Below are 8,006 nucleotides of genomic sequence, written 5' to 3'. Positions count from 1 at the left end.
GGTGGGGAGGAGGGTGACACTGGGTGGGAGGAGCGTGACGCTAGGTGCTACTGGGTGCAGTGGGAGCCTTACACCAGGTGATGCTGGGTTTACTGCGGCTGCTGGTGCAAAGACATCACAGACACGCTAAACAGTGGAGCCGTGGCAGAGGCGGAGCTGCGGCTAGGCATGCAGCCAGCCATTGGTGATGACTGAGCCTGGGGAGGATTAAAGGGTGGACAGGAGGCGGAGCGCATGGCCACATAGAGCCAGACGGCTGGCATGTGTCCTGGGTAAAGCAGGACATCTGTTCTCAGTAAGTAATAAACACAATTATAACTTTTACTTCATATCTTAAAGAGACTCCGTAACAAAAATTGCATCCTGTTTTTTATCATCCTACAAGTTCCAAAAGCTATTCTAGTGTGTTCTAGCTTACTGCAGCACTTTCTACTATCACAGTCTCTGTAATAAATCAATGTATCTTTCCCCTGTCAGACTTGTCGGCCTGTGTCTGGAAGGCTGCCAAGTTCTTCAGTGTTGTGGTTCTGCTATGAACTCCCCCCCTTCCAGGCCCCTCTATGCACACTGCCTGTGTATTATTTAGATTAGGGCAGCTTCTCTCTTATCTTTTACAAGCTGGATAAATCGTCCTCTGAGCTGGCTGGGCTTTCACATACTGAAGAATTACAGACAAGGGCAAAGCTGTTTGCAGGAAGAAAGGAGCAGCCTGAAACTTCAGTGCATGAGAACAGGGGGAAAGAAACACGCAAATGATCTCTTGAGATTCAAAAGGAAGGCTGTATACAGCCTGCTTGTGTATGGATGTATTTTCTATGTGTGGACATACTGTACATCAACCTACTTCCTGTTTTGGTGGCCATTTTGTTTGTTTATAAACAAACTTTTTAAAACAGTTTTTAACCACTTTTAATGCGACGAGGAGCGGCAAAATTGTGTCAGAGGGTAATAGGAGATGTCCCCTAACGCACTGGTATGTTTACTTTTGTGCGATTTTAACAATACAGATTCTCTTTAAAAACGTTCATATTTTATTTTCTTGAATTTTATTTATTACAATAACGCTTCACCTGGTAGTTATAAATTATTTTTTACCAAAGAAGACCAACATTGAATTTTTATGGTCGACTACGGTCACTACCCAGGACCAATCTTTAATATATACCTATGCTGAGTTACTTCTAAATATATACAAAACATAACCCTCCACCAAACCGACATGTTTCAGCTCCTTAAAAATAGAGCCGTCGTCAGGGCTAAATAACAAAGTGCTTAGGGTGCAAAGTGCATAGCTGAAGAGAAACACAGCAATTTAAATGTTTTTGTAAATTGCTGTGTTTCTTTTCAGCTATGCACTTTGCACCCTAAGCACTTTGTTATTTAGCCCTGACGACGGCTCTATTTTTAAGGAGCCGAAACATGTTGGTTTGGTGGAGGGTTATGTTTTAATATGTTACGGCCAGAAACCTAAGTGTGGCCACTTCGCGTTCTGGCCAGCCACTTCGGGTTCTGGCCGGCCAATGTGCGAAGTGGCCGCAGCGCAGCGGCCAATGTTAGAAATGTAATGTTTACACTAAGCACAATGTATTTTACGGCCGTCTCGCTGCGGCCAAATGTATTACAACTTGCTTAATTTAATTAAATATAGCCGGCGGCAATGTAATAGATGAAGCCGCCGGCTTTCGCACTGGGTAGTGACCGTAGTCGACCATAAAAATTCAATGTTGGTCTTCTTTGGTAAAAAATAATTTATAACTACCAGGTGAAGCGTTATTGTAATAAATAAAATTCAAGAAAATAAAATATGAACGTTTTTAAGATATGAAGTAAAAGTTATATTTTAGAAGGTCTCGGACAAGGTCCTTAAAGAGACACTGAAGCGGAAAAAAAATATGATATAATGAATTGGTTGTGTACTATGAATAATTTCTAGAAGATTAGCAGCAAAGAAAATATTCTCATACTTTTATTTTCAGGTAAATAGTGTTTTTTCTAACATTGCATTACTCTATAATATGTGCAGATTACACAACACTCAGCATTCAAAATGAGTCTTTCAGAGCAGTCTGTGAAGTAATGACCTCTCCTCTAGCAGAGAAAAAGTAAACAGTTCACTTACAGTTGAGATAATAAAAGTCAGATAACAGCCCTCTCCACGACTAACTTAGTTGGAGAGCTTAATGGCTTGTTTGCATAGAGATAACAACTGGAGTTTCTCAACTCTTCCTGTACTGGAAACAATTAGACTGATGTATCTGATCTTAATGTTTCATTTCTTAGCTGTACTACACATACAAATCATAATATCATAATTTTTTTTTCGCTTCAGTGTCTCTTTAAATGTGTTTATCTCTTAATCAGATTTGTGTACAGCTCAGTAAGTAATGTTAGGATTGAGGTAGGGGTTTTAAGGTTAGGAGTCAGTGGTAGGTTTTCTCAGGTTAGGCAGGGAAGGTGGTTGGGGTTAGGCATGGGGGGGGGGGGGGGGGGGGGGTTTACAGTTAAGCATCATGACTAAAATGATAAACCATGTATACTCTCGCCTTGCAGCGCTGGGTCCCCGGTTCGAATTCCAGCCAGGTCAACATCTGCAAGTAGTTTGTATGTTATCCCCGTGTCTGCGTGAGTTTCCTCCGGGTACTCCGGTTTCCTCCCACATCCCAAAAACATACAGATAAGTGAATTGGCTTCCCCCTAAAATTGTCCCTAGACTACCATACATACACTACATGATACATACATAGACATATGACTATGGTAGGGATTAGACTGTGAGCTCCTCCGAGGGACAGTTAGTGACAAGATAATACACTCTGTACAGCGCTGCGGAAGATGTCGGCGCTATATAAATACTAAATAATAAGAACAATCATCAAGGAATGTTTGAAAAACTAATTACACTGTACACCGTTATGAAGTACTTTGAAGTAGATATGAGAGATCCTGCAGGCTGGCATGAGCAAGAACAACTTCATGAAAAGCAACAGAAAGGGGGGGGGGGGGGGGGAGATGACAAGTTAACCCATCTAAGCTGCTGTCTCCCTCTGATGTGCTCTCCACACCACACTCATTCTTCCTACAGTTCCACCTGGAGGCAGTGGTTGAGGTGAGTTAACTCCTGCATACACAGCCTGAGCCCCCCGCCACACTCCAGGACTATTTAGCTTGTCGCAAAATCTTATGCTCATCCTTACTCCTAAGCAATGTGTACTGTGTGTGTCAAGGGATACAAATGATGTTACTCACATAAGAGTACGGTACTTGGCTACCACAGATATTAACACTTGGAGGTAAGAGTCTTCAGAGTGTTCATTTTGCGGGCTAGTAAGAGCTCATGGCCTCGATTCACTAACCGGCGCTAAGCCGGTTAGGAGGCGTTAACAGTTAGTGGGCACAAACCACAGCATTAGGTGGTTTGCACCCACAGGACCACCCACATCGCGCGCGGCGGGACAGTAATAGAGCACATCGATGCGCTATTTCTGGGGACACCTGATGCGCCGTTTTCAAGGCAGCGCGCACTATTACTGTCCCGCCGCACTGCGCGCGATGTGGGTGGTCTTGTGCGCGATGTAGCTTTGTGGGACTATTAGTGCCCGCAAAGCTACTTATGAGGCACTAAGCAGCTGTTCACTCCGGCGCTATCACTTAGCGCCGGTTAGTGAATCAAGCCCCATGTGTTTATACCTGAAATCTCATGAAGGTAAAGGAAATACTCAGGCTGTCTGTACTGAAACAGATTGTAAGTTAGAAGGTCTGTGCACATTGTGCTTACAGTAGGTTGTGAAAATTGATAGGTGGCTATAATTTGAAATGGAAAATTAATTTTTCATTTGAACATTAAATCATACACAAACTGCATGTGTCTATCTGTAACAAATGTTGGAGAGGCAGCTGCGGTGAACAGCGCTACCACCGCAGCTGCCTCCAGCTCTCTGCCTAGCAATCTATCCATGCCTCGGGCGTCTAGCACGCCGAGGATGGGTTTGTCAGCTGCACATAAGGTCGCCTTATCGCGCTCGTACAGACAGGACCTTTATGCGGGGAGGAGGCGCGTCAGCTGACCGGCCGGTCGGCTGGCGTCAGAGGAGACACCCGCCGCTCCTCATTGGCTGAGAGGAGTAGGCGTGACGGAGGGGTCTCCTCTGCTTCATAAGCCAAGCTGAATCACTCGCAACTTGTCTGCTGTTGTGAATACTTGGTGTTAGCGCTCAGACCTTAGATAGTTCCGGTGTGCTTTGATCCGGGAGGAAACCGGGGATTTCACACAAGATAGGAATTGTTTGATAGCTATAAGATTATTCATTACTGTGTTATTATCTGTGCATGACCTTGGCTCGTTCTGACTACTCTTCTGCTCAGTGATTCTGTACCTCTGCCCATCTGATCTTGCTGCCGATTCTGCCTGTTTAAACCTTCCTGTCTCTGCCTTCTGATTTTGTACTGCATCTGCCTGTCTGTTGCCAACCTGATTAGGCCCCGTTCACACTTGCGGTTTTGCAAAAACCGCACCGGATGTCCGGACCGCACCGGAGCCGGATCGGACCTGAACCGTACGGTTCCTGTCCGGATCCGGTCCGGATCCGGTCCGGTTGCATACGGTTTCCGTGCGGTATGAACACGGTTCCGGTCCGGATCCGGATTCTTAAAGAGATAACAACCTGTATAAATACCTGGGGTTCTGGGAGGTCAGCAGAAGCTCTGGGGTCATTTTTGGAGACAGCTGGACGTGTGGAGACCATCCTTGGATACAGAGACAGCAGTTGGGACCATGGATCCAGTCATTTTTTACGCTTATTACCTGGGAATTCTCTCCTTCCTGTTGTTTACCTACTACTATGTGGGGAGAAGGCGTGCTCCTCGCAGGAGATGGTGGGTGCACCCTCTACTAGCCAGGAGGCAGAGGAAGGGAGAGTTCCAGGCCCTCTACCGGGACCTCAGACGACACCCACAGAAGTTCTACAGCTACACTCGGATGTCTATTCCCCTGTAAGTATATAGGCCTAAATACACCAACCCCCACCATTCCTAAACACCCCACCCTCACCCCCACAACACCTCATCCCTGTATACCTAGCTAAACACACCACCCTGACCCCCACACCCCTGTATACCTAGCTATACAGTACACCCCCACCCTCCACAACACTCCCAAACCTCTGTAAACACACCTCCCCCATCCTCCACCCAACACCTTGTCCCACAACATACTTTACAGCTTCTTCCTTTCCATCTCCTGACAGGTTTGATACCCTTTTGGAGATGGTGAAGGATGACCTTAGGAAGAAGGATACCACGTTCAGGAGAGCAGTCACACCACAAGAACAACTACTCATCACACTGAGGTATGTAAAAACAAATTTTTTTATTGCAAAAACAACCACTTTCCAACATGGAAACATTCTTCCAACATGGAAGACAAAAAAATAACATATCTATGGTATAGCCCGGTCAGTTTTAAGGAACACCAACCACCAACTTTGTGCTGGAAGAGTTGTAGGGCATAGCTGCCCAAGTGTCTTTCGGGGACACCAGGCCCTAATAAATTGAAGTGCTTCAAAAACCTAACCACTGGCACAGGACCCTCTGAGCCATGGATGAAGGACACAGGTCAGTGAAAAGGCTAGGCCTCTCACCGACCAGTGTAGGTGTCCTTCATCCATGGTTTCAAGGGTCTTGTGCAAGTGGTTAGGAACAAGAAAAAAGTGAGGAGCAAGAGGAACCGATGGCAGAGGTGCATGACTACAGGTGCAGTGCAACAGGCACAAGGTTGTGACCCAGGTAGTGTCTTTCGGGGACACCAGGCCCTAAAATTGAAGTGCTTCAAAAACCTAACCACTGGCACATGACCCTCTGAGCCATGGATGAAGGACACAGGTCAGTGAAAAGGCTAGGCCTCTCACCGACCAGTCAAGGTGTCCTTCATCCATGGCTCCAAGGGTCTTGTGCAAGTGGTTAGGAACAAGAACAAAGTGAGGAGCAAGAGGAACCGATGGCAGAGGAGCAGGACTACAGGTGCAGTGCAACAGGCACAAGGTTGTGACCCAGGTAGTGTCTTTCGGGGACACCAGGCCCTAAAATTGAAGTGCTTTAAAAACCTAACCACTGGCACATGACCCTCTGAGCCATGGATGAAGGACACAGGTCAGTGAAAAGGCTAGGCCTCTCACCGACCAGTCAAGGTGTCCTTCATCCATGGCTCCAAGGGTCTTGTGCAAGTGGTTAGGAACAAGAACAAAGTGAGGAGCAAGAGGAACCGATGGCAGAGGAGCAGGACTACAGGTGCAGTGCAACAGGCACAAGGTTGTGACCCAGGTAGTGTCTTTCGGGGACACCAGGCCCTAAAATTGAAGTGCTTTAAAAACCTAACCACTGGCACATGACCCTCTGAGCCATGGATGAAGGACACAGGTCAGTGAAAAGGCTAGGCCTCTCACCGACCAGTCAAGGTGTCCTTCATCCATGGCTCCAAGGGTCTTGTGCAAGTGGTTAGGAACAAGAACAAAGTGAGGAGCAAGAGGAACCGATGGCAGAGGAGCAGGACTACAGGTGCAGTGCAACAGGCACAAGGTTGTGACCCAGGTAGTGTCTTTCGGGGACACCAGGCCCTAAAATTGAAGTGCTTTAAAAACCTAACCACTGGCACAGGACCCTCTGAGCCATGGATGAAGGACACAGGTCAGTGAAAAGGCTAGGCCTCTCACCGACCAGTCAAGGTGTCCTTCATCCATGGTTCAAAGGGTCTTGTGCAAGTGGTTAGGAACAAGAACAAAGTGAGGAGCAAGAGGAACCGATGGCAGAGGTGCATGACTACAGGTGCAGTGCAACAGGCACAAGGTTGTGACCAAGGTAGTGTCTTTCGGGGACACCAGGCCCTAAAATTGAAGTGCTTCAAAAACCTAACCACTGGCACATGACCCTCTGAGCCATGGATGAAGGACACAGGTCAGTGAAAAGGCTAGGCCTCTCACCGACCAGTCAAGGTGTCCTTCATCCATGGCTCCAAGGGTCTTGTGCAAGTGGTTAGGAACAAGAACAAAGTGAGGAGCAAGAGGAACCGATGGCAGAGGAGCAGGACTACAGGTGCAGTGCAACAGGCACAAGGTTGTGACCAAGGTAGTGTCTTTCGGGGACACCAGGCCCTAAAATTGAAGTGCTTCAAAAACCTAACCACTGGCACATGACCCTCTGAGCCATGGATGAAGGACACAGGTCAGTGAAAAGGCTAGGCCTCTCACCGACCAGTCAAGGTGTCCTTCATCCATGGCTCCAAGGGTCTTGTGCAAGTGGTTAGGAACAAGAACAAAGTGAGGAGCAAGAGGAACCGATGGCAGAGGAGCAGGACTACAGGTGCAGTGCAACAGGCACAAGGTTGTGACCCAGGTAGTGTCTTTCGGGGACACCAGGCCCTAAAATTGAAGTGCTTTAAAAACCTAACCACTGGCACAGGACCCTCTGAGCCATGGATGAAGGACACAGGTCAGTGAAAAGGCTAGGCCTCTCACCGACCAGTGAAGGTGTCCTTCACCCATGGCTCCAAGGGTCTTGTGCAAGTGATTAGGATCAACAAAGTAAGGAACAAGAGGAATCAAAGGCACAGGAGCAGGACTACAGGTGCAGTGCAACAGGCACAAGGTTGTGACCCAGGTAGTGTCTTTCGGGGACACCAGGCCCTACATTATTAGTGCTTCTAAAACCTAACCACTGGCACAGGACCCTCTGAGCCATGGATGAAGGACACAGGTCAGTGAAAAGGCTAGGCCTCTCACCGACCAGTGAAGGTGTCCTTCACCCATGGCTCCAAGGGTCTTGTGCAAGTGATTAGGATCAACAAAGTAAGGAACAAGAGGAATCAAAGGCACAGGAGCAGGACTACAGGTGCAGTGCAACAGGCACAAGGTTGTGACCCAGGTAGTGTCTTTCGGGGACACCAGGCCCTAAATTATTAGTGCTTCTAAAACCTAACCACTGGCACAGGACCCTCTGAGCCATGGATGAAGGACACA

The sequence above is a fragment of the Hyperolius riggenbachi genome, chromosome 1, assembly GCF_040937935.1.
Source record: "Hyperolius riggenbachi isolate aHypRig1 chromosome 1, aHypRig1.pri, whole genome shotgun sequence".
Classification (NCBI taxonomy): Eukaryota; Metazoa; Chordata; class Amphibia; order Anura; family Hyperoliidae; genus Hyperolius; species Hyperolius riggenbachi.
This window is presented reverse-complemented; position numbering follows the sequence as displayed.